Raw genomic sequence first — 21,763 nt, forward strand, 5'->3', positions numbered from 1 at the left:
CGAGTCCATCCGGGTGCGGTTCGGTACCGTTCGTGGTCCCTCGGGGCACCTGATCTGTATTCCTGATTTAAACATCCTAACAAAGGTCACCCTTTCCCTGAGCAGCACAGAACAGTTACATTCCGTCCTTCTACAGAACAGTTATATTCTTTTCTTCTACAGGATAGTTACATTCTTTCCTTCCTTTCTTTTCCCCGTTTTACGCTGAAAACCCTGTTGCCTTGAGGTTATTTTCAGCCAAAAAAAAAAAAAAAGAGCCCAGTCTATACCACAGGATTTTACTAACCAAGAAAAAATATTATCCAATCCTTTTCAGAAATATTTTGATGCTCCCCCTAATATTCCTGTGAGTACCTGCCTTCCATCACAGTGTGTGATCTTCCCACGTAGGAAAAGCTGAACAAGAAGTTCTGTAAAAACAGCTTTATTGAGTTTGCTGAAGACACAAGAACTATGTAAATAGAGTAATGGTTGGTCACTTCCCTAAAGAGTTGTGACTCTAAATAGACACACGTCAGGGGAAAGAGAAACAATTTGTGCTCAAAATGTACAGTGCCGTGAGGGAAGCAGCTAGTTCTACAGGTTTAGTTCTCACAAATTTCATGTGTGTTCCTCTCCAAAAGTGCACTGCATTGTCAAATTTCCCATGCTGTCACCCACGACCAAATTGTGAATGGGTCTTGTCTTTTACCAAAAACTGCTGTCTCCTTAACACCAAAAGGTTTTGCACGACTTCACTATGTAACTGCACCATTGTTTCTATTCCTATTATTTCTGTTGCTCAATAAACTAGTTTTCCTTCTGTTGTATTTTAAATAAAAATTTAAAGTTTATGGGTTGGTGTTATTAGTGTAAATATGTTATTCTACATTAATATCCTTTTTCTACTGAGGATTAAAAAGGTAAGAAGATTGGAGTCTGAACCAAATTTCAAATGCCATAGAATTTCCAGATCTAAATGTTATAGCTTGAGTACATTTCTAGTGGTAAAATGCCTTTGTTTAAATCTGTTCCCTAAAAAGACTCTTTCAGGTTTTATAACCCTCTTTCCTATGATTTTGTGCCATTTATGTACACTGACTCAATGCTTTCTTAAAATCTCCCTTCTCCATCTCACCTGATTGGACCTACCCATTTCTTCCATTAGCCCACTCCACTTTTTATTCTTTGAAAGCAAAAGTATTTTGGAAGTTAAACACTTTGAAAGATAGATTTCTTTAAACACACTCACCTTTATACATTGTTCAGCCCTATAAGTCAGTATTACCATAGTAACATGGTATCATTCTACCCGATCAAGCATGTGATACATGGTGATGTGACCTCTGCTTCTGCTTAGGCAGTTTGGTAGATGATAAACTAAGATTTATTTATGGATTAAGGGCAAAGTGACGTTTTTGTAGAAATAAAATATCAAAGGTTGAATGCTCCAGCTTCCAAATGTTAATTTCAACAGGAGCTCGTCTCAACAGAGATTCAATCTCACTAATGCTGTGCATAATAGGCTCTGAGAAGCCTTGCTAACTTACCCAAGTCCGACTGGATTTCCATAAGTTGTTTGAGAGTGTATTTTAAACATAGAGGGGGGAAGTTAGAGCAGCCATAGTGCTTAGGTTTTTTTTCTGAATGATGGGAGCTGAATTTCTGAAGTAGATGAAAGAACCAAGAACACTTTGGCAGTAATACCCTTATCTTTTTGGTCATGGTAGAAAGACATATCTTTTTTGCTTGTCCTCGTGGAACATTGGGGATTCTTAATTCCTGTTTTAAAACAGTTCAATAGAAGTTATAGTTACGTACTTACATAATTTCCTTTCCTTTTTACCTTTTGTTTCCTGCAAATATTTGCTGTGTCCAAATCAAACCCTAGAAAACATTTTCTGAAGGCTGGGACTCTTTCTCAAGGTTCCAAGAATAGTACTTTTTTCCTTTTTTTGAAAAATTTGTTTTCATTTTTCTTTTTCCCCCCTCTAGACACCTGTACTCTACAAACTGTGACATTCCTTAGTAGGAACTCTAGTAGCTACAAAATATTCAGGTCAGCTGTAGACTTGTCCTAAGAAAACCTGATGTTACGTGAAGTGAGGGCTCAGGATTAAAGAGAGTGTGTTTTCTCTTAACGCCTTATACATTTGTAGGTACACCATACTGAGGTGACCAATAAGGTCTGAGGCTGACCATAGATGTACACAGCATGGAACTGAAGAAAACAGGGTGCTCTGCCTGTCTACCAGGCAGCCTGTCTGCTTATCCTCACTGTTGTACCATTCTCTTCCTTTCTGCTGGTCAGGAACCAGGCTGTGCGATTTAATCTATTCCTACATTTTCCACCTTGTCTTTACATCAGTGCTGGATGCTTTATAAGCTCTTTAAAAAAGAATAAATAATTAAAAAAAAAAAAAAGGGCACGAAGAGCAACATCAGACCCAGAACCAGTTTTAACTTCCCAGGTGCGGTTCACCTGGCTGCTTTCCAAAGCCAGTGATTCAGTAATTGCTTCAGGAGGACTCATTGCATAAATGTGACTATAAATGGAAAATTCACCCCTTCTAGCCATAATTAATTTTTATAACATTTTGCATAGCAGAGAGTCTCAAAATACTTTCTGTCGTTCTAATCTCACAAATAAAAAACCTGAGTCATCAGAAGGTTAAATCTGCCATTAGACTAGCCAGACAACTGGCCTGAACACAATTTTTTAACTTCCAGTCCAGTCCTTTGATCACAGGATTTCTTCAGTGCTTTCAAGCATGTCATTTCTGTTCATTATCCTGCATGTATTATTTGTGTCAAGATGAATCACATCTCTCTACAGACAGTGTAAAACTGTAAGGCAATGCTTTTATTTATTTATTTATCATAATGGTTTTTAAAGCTTGTGGTGGCCTAGCATCCGTATTGATTTACCAGCAGCAACACTCAACACACAAAGTTGATCATTCTATCACATTTGTTGTACTCAGTAAACAGATTTCATTTTAATCTTAGTGAAGACGAGCTTGCAATAGTTTATTTTATGGGAATCTTGACAGTTTAGAAATTTCTCTAAGATCAATACGGTTTGTTGTTGAAATGGTAAAAACTGCTCTCTTGTGCAGCTGCTTGACACAATAATAGGTTATAGCTTTTTCAAGTATATTTTGAAAGCTATATACAACAGCAGAGTACAAGCCTCAATGCTCACAGCAGTTTTATGGCTTATTTTTCTAGTGGGCTACCAATTAGTGACACTCATTTAACACATTCCACGTGATAACCTAGTTCCTGACCAGCTAACTCCTTTTTCCAACGTGGCACTGGCGTGGTGCATAATGTAATGTAGTAACAGATGTGATTACGTGGGGAATAGAAAAGTCATTCCCAGCTCTTTCAGCTTTCTGGGGTTTCACCTGGAAACCTCCGAAGTTTCTAGTGGAAGTCTGGACATCTGTGCCAACAGGATTGGTCACCTCCCAGGCCTCTTCAGATGAATGCACAGGAGTCCTCCCTCTGTGCTGTCCCTGGCTCCAAGTCCATGAACTCATAGGCTGAACTGCTGTGAGAAGTTACCCAGTTACATGTCCTGCAGGAAACCTGTTAACTAAGCACAACCCTTAAACTGATCTGTTAATTAATCTCAACACCAGGAACAGACAAAACCTGGTAAAACCTGCTTAGGTCAGTAGGACCACATACATGCTTATGCTTAAGCAGGTGCTAAATCAAAATGAGCAGTTTAGCAAGGAATTCTGTAGTTTCTCCACACTGTACTTTTGTTTAGGGACATTTATAAAGCAATATAGCCACTGGGTATAAAGAAAGAATTAAAAAAATCTTCATACTGATTACACCACTCAAAAATACAGGTTAAATAAAGCAGTACAAAATTGTAATTAAGGCCAGTGCCTTCATTCATTTTCATAGACATATCTGTATTTTAAAATACAAAGAGTAATTACAAGTTGACTGATCCCTGACTAAACTCGAACTGTACACATGTCCAATGATTTACCATATCCTGGTATTTTTCTCAAGGCCAACGAGTACATATACCGTGTAAGTACCCAAAAAGAGTCTACTTCAGCATATTTAGGATCCCTTGCACACATGAATAAATTCACCTGCAGCAATATAGGAGGAGGAGTTGTATCTTCTAGAAATTTACACTTTTCTAACATTTTATTGACTAATCAAACATCCTCCTATGAAGAAAAGTTATAAACATCAGCAATTCAAAACACAGTCTGTGAACAAAGACAATATCAAACATGAATTTAAATGTCATGCAAGCTGGTAGAAGAAGCACAAAACGCTTTTTCCTATTTTTAAGGTACCATCAGAATGTCATTCTGTATTCTCTTGTGAAATCTCTAATCAATTTTACAGCATAAAGGAGTGGGGGGAGGAGATAGCTGAACTAAATTAAAACAATTAAAAAATGAGTACAGAATTATCTTAAGAGACTGAGAGTACAGTTATCACATATAAATGACTGCCACTTCACATTCAAACTGAATCAATAATGAAGAAGAGAGAAATCTGGTGTTTTGAGAACCGGCTGAACGGCAGAGCTCAGGAGTTTGTGAACAGTGGTGCAGAGTCCAGCTGGAGGCCTGTGGTTTACTGGTGTCCCCAGGGGTCAGTGCTGGGGCCAGTCTTGTTCAACTTATTCATCAGTGGCTTGGATGAAGGGACAAAGTGTACCCTCACCACATTTGCTGATGATACAAAGCTGGGAGGAGTGGCTGACTCACCGGAAGGCTGTGCTGCTGTTCAGAGAGACCTGGACAGGTTGGAGAACTGGGTGGAGAGGAACTTAAAGTTCAACACAGAGTCCTGTACCTGAGGAGGAATAACCCCCTGCACCAGCACAGGCTGGGGTCTGGCCTGCTAGGAAACAGCTCTGCAGAGAAGAACCTGGGGGCCCTGGTGGACAACAGGCTGTCCATGGGCCAGCAGTGCCCTTGTGACCAAAAAGGCCAATGGGATCCTGGGGTGCATTAGGAAGGCCAGCAGGTCAAGGGGGGTTTTATCCTCCCCCTTTACTCAGCCCTGGCGAGGGCTGCATCTGGAGTGTTGTGTCCAGGTCTGGGCTCCCCAGATCAAGAAAGGCAAGAAACTACTTGAGACAGTCCAGCAGAGTGCTACTGAGATCATTAGGAGCTTGGAGATTCTCTGCTATGAAGACAGGCTGGTAGAGCTGGGCCTGTTTAACCTGGAGAAGAGACAACGGAGAGGAGATCTTATCAACACTCTCTTATCAAGGGCAGGTGTCAAGAGGATGGAGCCAGGCTCTCATCAGTGGTGCTCTGAGACAGGACAAGGGGCAGTGGGCACAAACTGAAACACAGAATATCCGACTAGGAAGGAAAACTTCTTTACTTTAAAGGTGACAGAGCACTAGAACAGGCTGCCCAGAGGGGCTATGGAGTCCCTGTCTCCGGAGATATTCAAAACTCACCTGAACTTGATCTTGTGCAACCTGCACAAGATCCCTGCTTGAGCAGAGGGGTTGGTCTAGAGGATCTCCAGAGGTGCATTCCAAGCCCAACCATTCCATGATTCTGTGAAAGGAAAGGAAGGGTGGCAAAGGGGGGAGATGAGAGACAATAGGGGAAGAAAAGAGCAGGAAGTTGTTGCAGCCCTGTGTTAACAACAGAAGAAATTACTAAGCTGGCTTAAGTGTCTTCCTCACAAAAACACTATTCCCAGCAACATTCTTGGTAGTTTCAATAAGTGAAGGACTGAAAAAAAAAACCCAAAATTATGCAGAAGTTATGTTGCATTATTGTGTTTATGTCCAATTCCTTTACATTAAGCTGACAGAGAACTGGGAGGACCCTGAGGCAACACCACTGCATCCTTTTCATAAGCATTCGAGTTTGTGTGCTGAGTCTTGTGTGTCCAGTAGACTCCAAGATGGATGCTGTTTTGGTGCACTTGTGTGCACCTTTTCTCTAAGCCTTACTTCCAACCTTGTTTATAGCCTGAATTAAGGTTAATGTCTCTTTGCGTCTACCCTCCCTTAGTAACTTGAGAAGGAGCAACTTCAGAATTTCACTGGGATTTTAAATCTCAAAGACAGTTTTAAATCCTGCAACTGCAACTTACTGAACAGGTGAAAAGAATCACTATTATTTCTCACTGCAAGGAAGAATAAGCTAAGCTTTTGCCCGTTTTCTTACTGCCAACAAAGTAACCTGTTTAGATTTTGTCTCTATAATTGCCACTTTCTCTCAGCTGGGTGGAAGGGAGAAATCCCTTCACTTTTGAAAGGTGTGTAATCCCAGTTTCTCTAGATTAAAATTGACTAGCATAACCTAGTTTAGTTAGCATAACCTGTTCAGACTATGCCTTCTTTTTCTTTCTTTTGATCCCCTTGCCTTGTTTCTCATGTAGTGTTCTGCTGCTTCAGTTCTTTCCTGTTGGTAGAGCAGTAGCTCCTTAATGAAGGAGTTCATTACATCCAGGGAACAAGCAACAGCACCCCAAGTTAGTCTATGTCTCTGCAGTCATTCTCTTTTTCTGGAGCTATTTTGTTTGTTCCATAACAGACACGCTTTTTTTTAGCTTGGGTTTTCACTGCATCTCGGGGGGAGGGGGTTGTTGTTTGTTGTTTTTTTTTTAGCCAATTCCTGTTTCCCTGTAGTCTTCTCCTTCTTTTGTTGTATCCCAGCATGGTTAAAATCAGTTACGCCAGAGGAGCAGACCTTTGAGCCGCCTGTTCAGCTTCCATTGCCGTCACCAGGATCACCACCACCGCTTACTTCATTAGGAGCCAAATGAAGTGAAGCAGGCTGCCTACGTCTGTACAGTCACATGAGCCTGGATTAAAGTTCAGAGCAGAGCCCTGCTCCCTCACTGCCATCCCCCTCACCCAGTGAGGGCACAGATTCCACCCACCCCTTGGAATGCAGCACCCCGTAGTGCTCCGAGGATTTGGGAGCGTGGGGCCTCCCCTTGGGGTGGCAGGGCAGGCTTCATCCCAACTCTTCAGCCAAGGAGCAGGGCAGGTGAGGCTGAAAGGGAGTCCTGAGGAGGCCACTAAAGCCCATGAGCAACCCCAGAGTTTGGCAGCACCTCACTGGTTCCACCCCAGGGCAAAACACCCTGCTCCTAAGAGGATAGAGAAGTAGGAAATCTGACTTTCAGAGGGGCAGGCTGACATTTCCATTCTGAGCCTACAAGCTGTAGGTCATCATTTCAGGCTGCTTCTGAAAGTCCTATAGGTTATTATTGTTTTCAGGATTGTTTATTTCATTATTTATCCTACAGATTTTATTTACTCCCAAGGCGTTTAGTCTCGGGGGCCTTACCAAAGAAGTACCGTGGGCATAACAGAAGAACAGCTCAGAACAGCCTGATATTTAATCATAGGCTGTAAATATCTTTTACAGACTTCTCTGTTTGCAATTTGCAACTGTTGCTAAGCATAGAAAAATTACTGAATTAGTCAGCTTCATTTGTATTTTTGTTAAGGGAGAGATTGGAACATTAATTAAATTACATTTCAAGTTTAAGGATAATAAAGGTATGTATTCCTATTGGAAAAGTAAAACAGTAATATGATAGAAAATAAATATAAGAAAATTATAGCAACTATGCCAAAAGTAAAGGGCCAAACTTTGCCAAATTCTCTGTCTTCCCTTCCATAGGGTTGTAGAGCTCAACAACCACAGAAGCACAGAGGACTGTGGGTGAGAATTCCTTCCTGGCTCCCTCCGGCTTGGACAACAAGTATTAAGCAAGCAGGAAGGTTATCAAGGAGAAAGGTAGCAAGAGTTGCCCTGTGTCAAGAACATTGTGTCTTACTAGGAGCTCCCAGTGCAAGTGAAATTCAGAGTTTAAGTTTTATCAAAACACCCTGAAAGAGAACTGGAAGCCTCATTGCTGTGTAAGCAAACATATATTTAATCATTACCAGCTTTCCTAGATTCTGTTTCTTTCTCATCTTCCCTTAAAATATTTTGGTTTGTGCAGCAGATCCAACTCTACAGCCTTTGCACTTGAAGATGTGACATACCAGAAAGGTTTGTGTCTGTTTGAATCCACAAAGCTTTTAAAATGTGAAAAGGAAAGAATATTCATTCTGGCTGCACCCCCCTCCCCAAAGCCCAGAGGTGCAGAGCTATGCCTCTGAGTCTTTCTCACTCTGGAATTTTGCATTTCTATGTCAGCTGGGCCTCCCTGCCCTCAATCCTTAAGGCTGAGGTTCACCCAGGGTACAGCAGAAAATCTTTTGCAAGCGGTTGCAGCTGCAGCATTTTGTTTCCTTGTGAGCCCTGTATCTTTTGTCTCAATGTTATTCTTATAGTTACATTTTTATCTTGATTTTAAGTTTCTAAGCGAGCAGCATTTTTGTTTGGAAGATACTGTTTTCCCTGGTATCGTTACAATTGGCTGTGTTTCGAGTATGTCAGGAGCTTAGTCAGCTGTTCCCGCAACCGAGACTTGTTTTTCTTCTTTTTATCCCTTTCATCCAGTGGAAAAAGTTTCCTGCTGCTCTCCCTACTGATATTTGATATCCTGGCTCCAACTGATGTACGTCTTTAACTTTTAAAGAACAGCATGTCAGCTACTCTGTTAATTATGATTCTTTTTGGTTCTGAGTTGTTTGGTTTTCGTTTTTTTTTCGGGGGGGGGGGGGGGATGTTTGGGTTTTTTTCTTATTGCAAGATTATTTTGGAGGTGTTACTTCTCAGAGGAATGACTTTTTCTAATCCAACTCCCTCTTCCTAATAATAATAATAATAATAATAAAATCACTTGGTCATGCTTTGCAGCAATTTATTTAATCTACAGAATAAAAGGAATGCCTAGGGTGAGCAACACAGCCAGTCAGCAGCTTTTCTGAATGTCTGTTACAAGTCATTATAATGCAAAAAACCAGAGAACTTGGGATATTTTTTTTAGTTTCTCTAAAAGTGTTTTCCACACTAATAGCTTTCCTGATAATCATCTTTCCTCCTCTTTTTACCAGAAATACTATTTCTGGCCCCACCAGCAACTACCTACATCAGAAAGAAAGAGTGGGAAGCCATTACTATGCAGTTATTGATCATGTTATCAAATGTATCACTAAGAGTCATGTTAAAAGCTGTCCACAATGAGTAAATGTCAAAAACATTCCCAAAACCTTATTCATTGAACACGGAACTCTCTGCTTACCTTTACGAGTATTTGTTTCCCACTGTCTTTGGTAACAGAAAGCTTGAAGAGGTAGAAAACACAAGTATACACAAGCAGAAACACTGAAGGAATGTTTGAAAGGTAGATTGACTGATTTTACAATCTCATGGATTAATTGCCCAGATCTATGTTATTTATAAAAACCCCTGCAATATTGTTCATATACCCTTAGGGGTGGACAAGTGGAACTCCTGAGATGGCAGCTCTGATACGGTCACTTCTAGTTCAATAAATCCTTGTCTTCCTTTGCTAAACTGCATAAAGTCACTGGCTCAAGGTCAACTTCTTTGTGATCCTTGAAGTGTCCCCAAACCAGCTCTGCCACAGCCTCATACAAGGCAGCACCACACTGTAATGAAAAATATAGAATACACCCAGATATTTGAACCTTCAGAATCCACTTTTAAAAATCACCTTTAAAACCCCTTTGATGAATTTAAGGTCACGGCTTATTTGTAGTTCACTTTCTGCCAGCCAGGGATTTATATTTCCTTCACCAAGAAGAAAAACTTTTCCACCAAGAAAGCTGATGCCAAAACCCAAATCTCTGCCAGAATTATTTTTCCTATAATAACATCTCCCTTGTTTACTGTTTTATAAAGCAAACTCCTTAACTGCTTCCAGGAATATTCTGGACTTCTGTTCTTCTCTGGCTTGCCCTTTTTTATCTTTTGTGATGCTTTTCAGCATTCTTTCTTTGGCTAGCTGTTCAAATCTAATTCTCATCATTCACTAGATGTTGTAATTGGAAAAAAAAAAAAAGAAAATAGAAAAAAAGAAAACAACCCTGAGGCTTCTCTTTGAATGAAAAGCTCACAAATAAGAGGTTTTACCTGGCCAAAAGACCCTGTAAAAATCTGAATTTCATATGGGAAGGATCACAGAGCAGAATACAAATACAAGAGCAAAGCACACTTTTAAAGCAGTTGCTGAAAGCATAAGCAAGATCAGAAAAAAGTTAGAAAATTAAATGTAATTAGTACAGGGTTTGGGTTTTTTTGAATACTGTATTGGGAAACACAGTCTTAATTGGAGGGGGGAAGGGGAGATGATAGAAAAACTGCATGATAGAAGCTTAGGCTCAAAGTTCAAGAAGTAGCTGAAACAGGCACAGAAGTAGCCATGGAGAATTTACAAATTTACAATTTTACAAAACCCCAAAGGTAATTCCAGTTTTACATGAGTAAGAGCTATTTCTGAAAGCAGTACAGGCATTAAAAAAATAAGATAAGGTGTTTCTATAGACATAGCCTACGGAAACCTTTTCCAAAAATTAATCACTACTTTTATGTCCCTTATCAGCAAAACCAAGGAATTCATCCAATAAAATTTATGTCCATTGAATTTAGACTAAATTAAAGAAAAGCATTTTTACCTGCAATAGTTGTATGGAAAATAATGCTTTGGGCAGTTAAGTAAATTTTGTGGATGAATAATTTTATGGCTGATAATAATACCTGCAGTTATCACACATACCAAGTTAAGGAGAATTAAGAGAAGGGCAATTAAATCTTATTCTTGTATGGTATAAACTAAACTGGCAAAAATCTTCCAAACTTTATTTATTATGGCACTCTATATATTTTTAGGCAATACTAAAATATGTTCACCTATTTTTGGAAGCCTTTGCTTCTTGGATACAGCTGATAATAGAACAGTGGATCACTGATATCATCTGGCATCAGACTATTTTTGGTGCCTTTGGTGGAAACCCACAAGGCCTGCAAATGCAGAAGCCAAAATTCACAGCAAGAACAACGTATTGCATTGTGTATATATTCTAAAGGATGTTAAAACATCAATGTGGCCATCTTTAGTATGTTTTTAATTTCCTGCCTTGGTGCTCTGTAAGGCTTAGAACCTTTCTCTACACTGAGTATTCAGAGCACATGCTGCTGCATGTTGGCGTGGAGATCTGAAAGAAGGAGTTCTGTCACCGAGAATTTCTACGACCTTAATGAGCTTCCCAGCCCTTCATGGACTGCTGAGGAAATCCAAGTCCTTAGAGGGATAATTCTCAGTGGTTTTTTTCATTCACAAGCCCAGCTGCATATCAACTGGTGCTGTGTGTGTAGAGCACACAGATTATCTCTTAATTTCTACAACTCTTCTTTTATAATTGCACTCTCATAGGGCATTATTTATTCTGTTTTTATAAACTTGTCTGTGTTACTAATACAATGCACTTGTCAAAAAGGCAAAAGGAATCCCAGGAGGTATCAGCAAAGATAGTCACAGCAGGGACCACCTGCAAATACAAAGGTACATGGAGTACAGAAGCAGGGGGACTGTAGTACAAAGCACTGTTGAGGCCTCATCTGAAATACCATGTGTAATTCTGGTTTCATATATTAAAAAACAAAACACGTGGATAAACATGATTAGGTAATGGAGACCACCATTCTCCTGTAAGAGAAGTCTGAAGCTTGGTAAGTTCCACATAGTACAAGAAAAGCTGTGTGTGTACAAAACCATTCAACACACATTTCTGCACAGATATATCCTGAAGGGAATATATCCATTTAGGCTATAAAATAATATTGGTGTGCAAAAAATAAATCAGGCATAAACTGATGCTGGAGTTCTAGCTGGAAATTTCTAATCATCCATGGAAGTTCCAAAACAGCCTTCAAATATGAGGAATGGGGACATGAAATGTCTTTTAATTTAAAAACAAACAAACAAACAAAACCAAAAACCAAACCAAAACAGTTATGCACAGTTAAATCACAAGAAAGTAAATCACTCTGTCCTCTTTGATACTAAATAAAAAAAATGCACTTCTTAATGTTGGGTAGTGTAATATCTCTAAGAAATACCAGACATTCCCACATGTTTATTCTCATCAGAGAGGGAAGTGGAGAACAAGAGCTAGTAGGCTATACTTTACATTCAGTGTTCTACTATTTTCAGTTGTGGCTATTTGGAATGAGAAGGGCTATGTAGAGAGGTATAATCGAGTCTACATCCAGCCCACCCCTACGTAAGAGCTTTGATACTTCTCTGCACCTGACCACATGGTTATCTGATGCAGCAAGACAGAATTATTCTTTTTCCAGTTTACTTTTCAGCTGCAACAATTTCCACTGCTTGACTTTGTTCATCACAATTTAGGTACTGCCAGTTAACAAAGCTGTGAGTGAGGATTGCATTTTACTACATAACAAAGTTCTTTTCAGTGACTGCATGAAAGAAAAGTGTACAGCCACCATGAACAGAAAATGAAACCGTGACACATATCTGGTTTAGGAGCTGAAGATTCACTTTCCCCTGGGAGCCATTCAATATCCCAGATAGATTTGAAATACAACTTCTCTAACAGCAGGCTCTGATAACAAAGCCTCAGTTAGAGACTGGAAAAGATCATAGCTGCAAAAGCTGCATCTGAAAGACTGAGCTATTACTTCTCTGCTGCAAGCAGATAGCAAAAAGTGTCCATGGAAACAATTTTTATGCTTATCTAACAACCACTGATGAGCAAAAAGACTTGCAGGATGTGAATTACAAAGGACAGGCAAATACCTAAATTGATAGGGGGAGTCATCATCCTTTCCACACTTTTCCATCAGTTCCTCTAGCTCGGTAGCATCACTCCCAAAGAGATTTTGCCTCAGTCTCTTAGTTCTCACACATGTTCTGGTCTGTCTAAGGCATCATGCTAAGAATTCCTGGAATTCAGTGGAATATCAGAGTGTGTGATAGACCGTATGTGAATCTCAAATTAGAATCACTTAATAGCACATTCATGAGAATTTCTACCTGTGAAGAATAAGCAATAAACCTCTACCAGAGTTTCCCCCTAGGCCACCAACTCAGCTTTTAGACTATGAGTGGTCTGACCACACCAACTACCAGCCCCATGTCAGTGGCCACCAATCAATTTGAATCTACCTGCAGTACAACTCATCTCTTGTGATAGTTCACATGTTGTCTTATCTCAGTGGCACCTAAAAACCAAACCCAAATGCTACGTGCATGTTTTTATAAAACAAGGTCGTACATGGCAGCTACACAAGAAAAATGTTTCAAATGTTATCTGAGACAGCTCGTGCTTTTTCAGACTTGAAAATCAATGTTGTCAAGCTGTTTCTCCACACATGCAAACAGTAACAAGGCTAAAATAATATTAGGTCTGTCTTAATTTCAAAACAATCCTCCAAAATGAAGTGAAGGCTGATGAAGTGATTAATCTGCTGACTTAAAGCACAGAACCTTACATAGTGCTTTGAGATAATCTCTTGCATAAATGGAAAATCACTGGAAAGGGAGGCCACGGATAAAATATGATACTACAGGTGACAGCAGTTAACTCTTTGGATTCAGAAGCTATGTGAGAATTAGGCCTTCAAAAATTCAAGGCCTTGTCTTCACACAGATAACAGCTATGTTTTGCAACATATTCTTTAAAGAGTTGATTTTTGCAAAAATTACACAGACACTTAGCTTTGAAAAATTATTATATCAATCTTCTCTGCCTTTCTTTGTTGAAGTGTTCAGGACTCACAGCAATAAAATCAGGAAAATCAGTAGATTTTCATACTACTGAAAGTCATCCATGAGACATCTCAAGACTAGGAGTGTAAAATTATGATACAAGTTTAGTGAATGTGTTCAAAATTGAGGATGGATACTGGAATATTTTTATTTCTCCCTGCCTCTTTCAGACTGCTAAAAGTAACCAAGGCAGGTCTGTTACACTTATGCTTAATAATGGCAAGATAGCAGAGGTCTTTCTTACACCAAGATCCTAAACTGATCCTAAATAGCTCTTATGGAATGGCAAACTTACATACAAGAAAACTCCTCTCAGCTACTGTAGAGAGGAATTTTTTGTTACTCCTTAAAATATAGTAGTGTATTTCCATATTTAGTGTTAATTTATTTTTAATTTTAGCAGAATTTTCCCAGCTGCTAGATGCCTTGAGTGCTAGCTAGCAGCCTACTTACCCTAAATTCCAACTTGAACAGTGTGCCCTCCTTGAGGCACTGACTGTACCAACACAATTAGACCAGGTCCAATTGCTCTCACCAGTCTGCATCCACCTGCCCCCATAAGTCTCCATTTACAGTCCCTTCCACCTCTCTCCTCAGTCTTTAGCTGTCAGCACCTGATTGAGCACCAATGCATCACAGCTGTATAGCTTTTGTGAAAACAGGTCAGTGCTGAGAAAATACTCCCCTGTAGCCTCTGCAGCTTCTATCCCTACAGGGAAGGAAGGAGCTGGGCATAGGCTCAGGTCCCAGCCCTCGCTCCTTCCTTAGACCTCGCCTGAGAGGTTTGGTGGACCAGCAGGATCATAGCCTGGCCTTGCTACATTCTCTTGGCTTTCAACCTGCCTCGTTACTACAGACCTGATTGCTAATTACCAAGCTGCTAATTGAACTCTGTTACCATCACTGGAGCCTCTCACCTCTTCTTATTTGGGTGGTGTGAGATGGCACCCTGGTTGGTGATGTCCCTGCCCCTGCCTCATGTCGCCTTGAGCTCCTGACTTGTCTAATTAAGGTCTGTATTTAACTTTCATGCACTGGAAGATGCACTGTCATTCTACAGAATTATTATGTATAATTAAGCAACATATTTAGCATGTATTTCTCAAGTTGTGCTTTTTGTGATAATCTTTGCTAAGAAAATCAAACAGTGCCTCCCTCAGCTGCTATCAAGACAGTCCAAGGTGATGATCATAATTCTCCTGTACATAAAAGAAGAGGAAAGCAGAACAGGCCTGATGAATGAGAATTTTTGTACTTTGAAGGCAGACTGAAGACACTGCCCTCATATTTCAAAAGCCCTATAAATTGCCATTAACAGGGTCAAACGCTGCATTGAACATGACTCTTGTCAGGAATGAATTAATATAGTACTCAGAAAACAGGAACCAATGACAGGCTTCTCCCTTAGCCAGATTTCACTCTACAAGAGTTTTTACTTAAGAAGTAACATGGTAAGTAATGAAAATAAAGAGCTTCTTTCAATGGCTGGTAATCAAGAGAGTAAACTTCATTAATTCCCATTGGATAATAAGGCATGGTCAGTACTAAGACTGTCCATCTTACTTCCAATGTACATAATTCAGCCATATAAATCCACAGCTATATATAAATTAAGATTTTTTGGTTTTTTGAAAAAATAAAGTTTTTGTGGGCTTCAGTTATCCTTCAGTTCTTGAACTTTTATGCTTTCTCTTTTGAACTCTGGTGGGATTGTGCTCAGGACTCATGACAGGACTGAAATAATTATTTGCTTTGTTAGAATTAGTCATCTTTCTTGTTCCATTAACTCATCAGCCATGAGTAAAAACACTCAAAGCCTCTATTCTACTTTAGGCTTCTGTGTGGCTTCTTATACAGCGTTAAGATTTGACAATTAAAATTTGATTCCTAGTGCAGAACGTCAAATCCTGTAGCAGCAGCGTCGTTCTCTCATCACACCATACAACGCACATTCCCAATAGAAAACCTGAACTTGGGGCTTCTAGCTGGGGCTCTCTGCCCACCCCCTTTCCCTGAGAGCTCTGTATAAGAAGAGGGCAGATTCTTCCACTTCTTCACCTTTTTCCCCCACCACTGGGCACCCAAAGGGAGAATTTTTGAAATCTAGCCTGTGAAGTGCTTCACCTTGTAGCAATCACAGTTCCCTCTCCTATATTCACGAGATGTGCCAGGACCACTTTGCTAAGATGAGCTTGGCTGATATTTTCTGCAGCAGTAGCACATACTTTTCACAAAAAACAGTGATGGAAAGTGGTTTATGGGGACACTGCTTTTTGATTACAGTTTAAACTTCCAACTTTACCAGCCTGAGTTAGGAACTTAATTTTATTGCTTCGTCTGTACTCAGGGATGAGACAGAATTCAGGTCATGAGCCTCTTTGGTATCCTTTGGCTTGGCACAATGCAAACCCCTCTGTATCAGATGTTTTCACAGCACATGGTATCACTGTGTAGACAGAAGTTTGTATTCCACTTTTGTAAGAAGCTGAACATGCTGCTGAAAAACAAAACTCACTGTTTTGCTTTGTGAATGAATTATTATTGTTTATATATTAAAAACTTTACCGTTTAATAACTCACCATGGCTGTTCCAAATGGGACAGAAGAAGCAAAAGCATCACATGGTTATTAAGAACTGCATTCATTCCATGTTTTAGAATACAAAGATTTATTGTTTTGATTTTAATCCAAATTAATCTCTTTAATGCACCAGGAAATAACTTGCATATCTTGTGAAGGATCTTGAAGACTACTCTATAGATAGTTTATGGAGTTACTATACTTAAAATAATCTCTAAGGCACAGACTGACTTGTTGAGCATTATGTATGTGCTCTTGCTGCCTATGCCATAGTTGTTGATGAGATATACAGGGACCATGGTTTTAATAAGAATTAACCTACTTCAAAATTTCAGGATCACCATCTTTCATCCTGATAGAGATTTCAATACATAAGTATACACAGTCATTAATATTTCCATGTGTTGGTGTGACACCTGAATAAATGAGCTTTCTATTACATTTAGATAGGAAAAGGAAAATACCAACAGTGTTAAGTAGAATAAAATGACCAGCAAATATAACTGGTTTAATAACTAAGTCTAATACATATTACAATCACAGTTAAATATCTCATTTGTCTCAACCCTTAAAATGAGGAAAGGCAGAAATGCTGAAAGTGTCACTGAAGGACTAATTATCTTTTAATGATAGAAATACTGCTGCTGACAATTACATTTAATTAAATTATTTACTAGGCATTGACTAATTAACTAGGGTTTTGTATGTGTGAAGGAATCTGAGTAGCTATTATTGTTGTAGTGCTTGTAACTCAATATATTTGCTAGAGCATGTGTACATGGATTCTGCTGCAATCTCTGTGAACTGATATCCCAATTATGCCATTGCCACTCACTGCTCATAAAAAGCACCAAGTCATATGCAATGTTATTTCCCTCACAGAACTGTGAGAAAGAGAAATGAAATCCAATTTCTAGCTGAGAACATGACATCAGATCCAGCTGTTTGATTCCCCCAGTAGGTAATTGTATACATTCCTGTGTTGGTGAATATTTATTTTATCCAATTTCTTTTAAGTCTGTATGGAAAATTGAGACCTTCATACAGCAATGGGATAATGAAATGGAATATTTTGATGGCTTTCTGCTCTTACAAATTGCTTGATATGGACCAAGTCCCAAACTGCTGAAGGCAACAGAAGATTGACATGAGTAGACTGTTGGAAAAGTGTCACATTCAGCAGAATATAAAGTGTTGAGATCTCATTTCCAAAGAAAACACTTTCATTTGATAGCCAAGAAACATAAAGAAACCAGAAATATAATTTTAGGACTATGACATAATGGTCTTTATTTTTACCCTCTTAGTGTAAGCCTTTAGAGTAATTCTTGGCTTCTGTTTTTCCTCAAAGAACAATCAGGTTTTGTTCAATTCACTAGATCTGCATGGGAATGTTATTTTGAATATCATTGTAATTAGAGTTCATTGAATAAGCTTTTTTTCCTGTGCATCATAGGACATTTAAAAGACAGGAGATGTGGCACTTAAGGTCATGGTTTAGTGGTGGACTTGGCAGTGTCAGGGTAATGGTAATGGACCCGATGATCTCAGAGGTCCTTTCCAACCCAAATGATTCTATGATTCTATGACATGAGCACATTTATCTGAATCTGATTATCTGTTGTATCACCAGGACAGTATTTGGATTTCCTGAGAATGCTTAACTTCAAAAAATTAATTCCAAAACACTGTCTCCATGTACATTCTCTTTTACTTCCTATATAATATACAAGAATATCACCAATGTCACTTCTGTTAGCCTGGGAACAGCTTGAACAGACTCAGGACAAAAATAAACTACCCATGTGTACCATTACTCATACCTTTAATTTCATCAAATTTCCACCATGGAAATCACTGACTATGACCATTTAACTTTTACCTAATAGTTACAGCATCAAGATTAAAAAGCACTATTGAGAGATGCTGCTTTAGGCAATGCAGGATGAAGTCAACAAAACTGAGCCCATAAGAGCCTCCCCAAGTAACTGAGAGACAAAGTGAACCTGAAGTACATATTTCAAATTTTAATTGGTCCTGCTCAGGCTTCCATCTTTTCCTTATCACACCTGCTATATTAGAGACCCTTATTACTATTTTGTTCCTGTAGATAGTAATAGACATTAATATTGCTGTAATCTTGTGTTTAAACAAGCTAACTACAGTGAGCTCCTCCAGTGCACATCAGAAACCTCCGTAATGAAGCCTTTGTTCATCCCAGGAGTTCACAGTAAAACCCATCTCTTTATTTCAGTGAGTTTCACCTTATTGATTTTATTGAGGCAGGATTTCACTCCAGACCTTTTAATCTAATGAGAGGGATTAGGGTTGCAATGTCATGTCAGATACACAAAGGCAATTCTAAATAGTAGTGATTGGGATTTTGCCCCTGTCTAAATCCTTGTAGTGGGGACACAGCACAGCACACACAGAGTGGAAGGCAGTTTGGGTTTTTTTCTGGGATGCAGGGGTCCTCTACAAAAGATCTATCACCCTGGATATAGGAGCCCTGCGAGCATTATTCAAAATAGTTTTGAATTGGTGTCCGGCAGATTTAAGCCAGATCGATTTGAAATGTGTGGTTTTACAAAGAAATATAGGGATTTTTCCAGAAACCAAAAACTGTCACTGCAGTTTTCAGTGATAGTTGAAAAAGCTTCCTGTTTCAAAGACTTCTTATCAGAGTAACTGCAGTAGAAATGGAGCCAGTAGCTTCTGTGAACAGCAGATACAAAGCATTTTTTGTGTGTTTCAACAAATTAAAAGAAAAAAAACAAAAAGCAAAAAAACTCCAAACAAACAAGCAAACAAAAAACAAACCAAAACCAAAAAAATCACCACCTTTTTTATTCATTTCTGTTGAAACCAGCTCAATGCAATATAATACAAAAGCCCTTTTCCCTATGGTTAAGAGACAGCCCATCACATCCCAGGTCATGTTGTAAGCCGAGGAAAGCCTAGACTACCCCCTTCTAACCTGTACCTTGGAGACTGGTATGTTAATATAATTGAAACCTACCCTGAAGTGATGGTCAGCAGACTGAAGTTACAGGGAAAGCCTTTTCTTTGAAGTATCAATTTCCAAACTAAGGGTTCAACATTCACGTCTGTCTCAAACTCTCTCTCTAGCATACTTAAAACAACTGAAAATAAAGGAACACATGGATCTTTACATTTAAGTGGCAAAATCTCCCAGCTCGCCAACACAAAACCCTCCCATTTTCCTGACACTCACTGTTCCACAAAAGATGCCTTTAATGTTGTAATTAGCAACATTATTGGTTGTCTAATTGAGTTACAATGCTATTTCATACATGACAAAGCCTGCTCAAGTAAGACAATGCTGTTTTTGAAGCATATCATACTTGTTATCTTGCTGAAACATGACTTCTATTGTCATGACCTTTTCAGCAGAAAGAAAAAAGCTCAGCAAGAAGCCAATGCCAAGGTGCAAAGTCAGGTATCACATCTTTTTTTTTTTTCTTTGTTATGAAAAAACACCTTTTAGTATTTTCTGTGGAGTTCTGGCATGAATTTTACTGAGCAAGTACTTACTATAGCTTTAGTTTCAAGTATATCCATTGTATTTGCCTAAAACTGAGGGAAATGCAATGCTGTTTTGGAAGCCTCAAATAGGTCATAAATTTTAGGGTTTTGAGTATACTTTTAGCTGAGCCCCTTCTACTTTCCACAAGTTCCCACTGGCCTTAGAGAACTGGAATACTACTGGCATGAAATGTGTGAAGTAACATGCAAATTTAAGGAAAGACAGGTCTCATTCTGCCAGTATAGAAAATCCTCTGCCCCGAGGCAGGTAAAATACACCAAGCAGGTTTCTTAATGCCTTAAATCATTATCTAATTGATCTTCCCTAGTACCTCAAAACCAGATTTGAACTGGTTCTCCAAAACAGGTGTTTTCCACGTTTCCAGTCCCTTGACTACCCAAATTTTCCATGGAAAAGCTAGATCCTCAGAAATTTTTTGAGAAAGAAATATGCATTGCATTAATCCCCGTATTTCATAATCACAGGGAGAGGGAGATGTTCACCAGGCAACACTGGTAAATCTTCCCTGGAATTTTGGTTCCTGTTTGAGACACTATATTTTAAGAAAAAACGTGGCCTATTCAGAGAGTCTTCAAAGGGAAATTAAAAAGAATGTTTAGAGGTAGAAAAAAGACCAGTGACTTTTTGAAGAAAAAATGGAAAAGTTTAAGTTACTTATCTCAAACAAGTCAATTAAAAGAGTTAAATGGTAAGTCCATTAAAAAAAGTCCATTAAAAACTCTGCATGAATAAAGGGGAACAATTCTTCATTTCCTCTTGTAAGACATAGGAGCCAACAAGTAAAACCACTTTGTAAATTCAAAATAAAAAGGAGACAAATTTTGCCAAAGCAGGTAGTCAATCTGTGGATCTTACTGCACCAGATGCTATGAATTAAACAAGAACAAAAATTATCTCAAAGAATATGTAGCAGTCTAGTACTTAATCCAGTAAGACTTCTAGTATTTGTAAGAGAATAACCTGTTCTCTAAGTTCAGCAAATAAGACAAGAACAGATATGTATTTCAGCACAAAAACCCAAATCAAAACAAAAAATCCCACCCCAACCCAAACCAAAAGTTTTAACTTAAAAAAAAATATCTTTTTTTAAAGTTTGAGAATAAGAATCATTGAGGTGGGTTGTCTGGGAAGATGAGAGACGTCTTTGTCTTTCAAAGTCAGGAGTGCTGCTACTACAAGAATAGCACATTTAGCCAGGTATTCACTGTATTAACTGGCCATTGGTCAGGCAAATTGTCCAATCTTCGGTGAATAAAGAGCTCCAGAGTTTTGTTTGATGTATTCAAGGACTGAAGAAGGGTTTAGGAAGACCCTGGCATCAGAAACACTTTGATAGAGCCTCGTACCCATCTGTAAAGAGACAGATAAACCACATTTGTGTCCTTTTGCTTATAACATACAAGGCAGTTTCCATCTTTTGTTCAATGAGCTACACATTCCTCTTCCAAATTATTTTTTTTCCAAAGATTCATGTCCTTTTAAAAAAAAAAATTTGCTACATATGAGACATGCTGTAAAATCATAGAATGGTTTGGGTTGGAAAGGATTGTAAAGATCATCTCGTTTCAACCCCCCTGCCATGGGCAGAGACACCTCGCAGTAGATCAGGTTGCTCAGAGCTCCTCCCAACCTGGACTTGAAATCTCAGCAACTAAAGTGTTTTTTAATAATTGTTGCATTGCAATTCAGCTAGCAAAAGCAGCAAAGAAACAGAAGTTTTGCCAGAAATAAAGAACACATGGCAAACTTTACTTTTACATTGTTTTAGTTTTTTTGTAGTCCCACCTGCTGGTTGTTTTTCTGCTCTAACGGGGAACTTAAGACATGAGAATGGCTATGTTAACAAGTAATGTAGTGGATCAATGGCCCCATCTTTAGGGTGAAACAGTTGAGGAACTATCACCCATACCACGTGCAGCTCTGGGGAGTTGATTTGATTCCAGCTTTAATTTG

This window comes from Pipra filicauda, unplaced genomic scaffold (assembly GCF_003945595.2).
Source record: "Pipra filicauda isolate LSUMZ 115617 unplaced genomic scaffold, ASM394559v2 scaffold2_size9829703_pilon, whole genome shotgun sequence".
NCBI lineage: Eukaryota > Metazoa > Chordata > Aves > Passeriformes > Pipridae > Pipra > Pipra filicauda.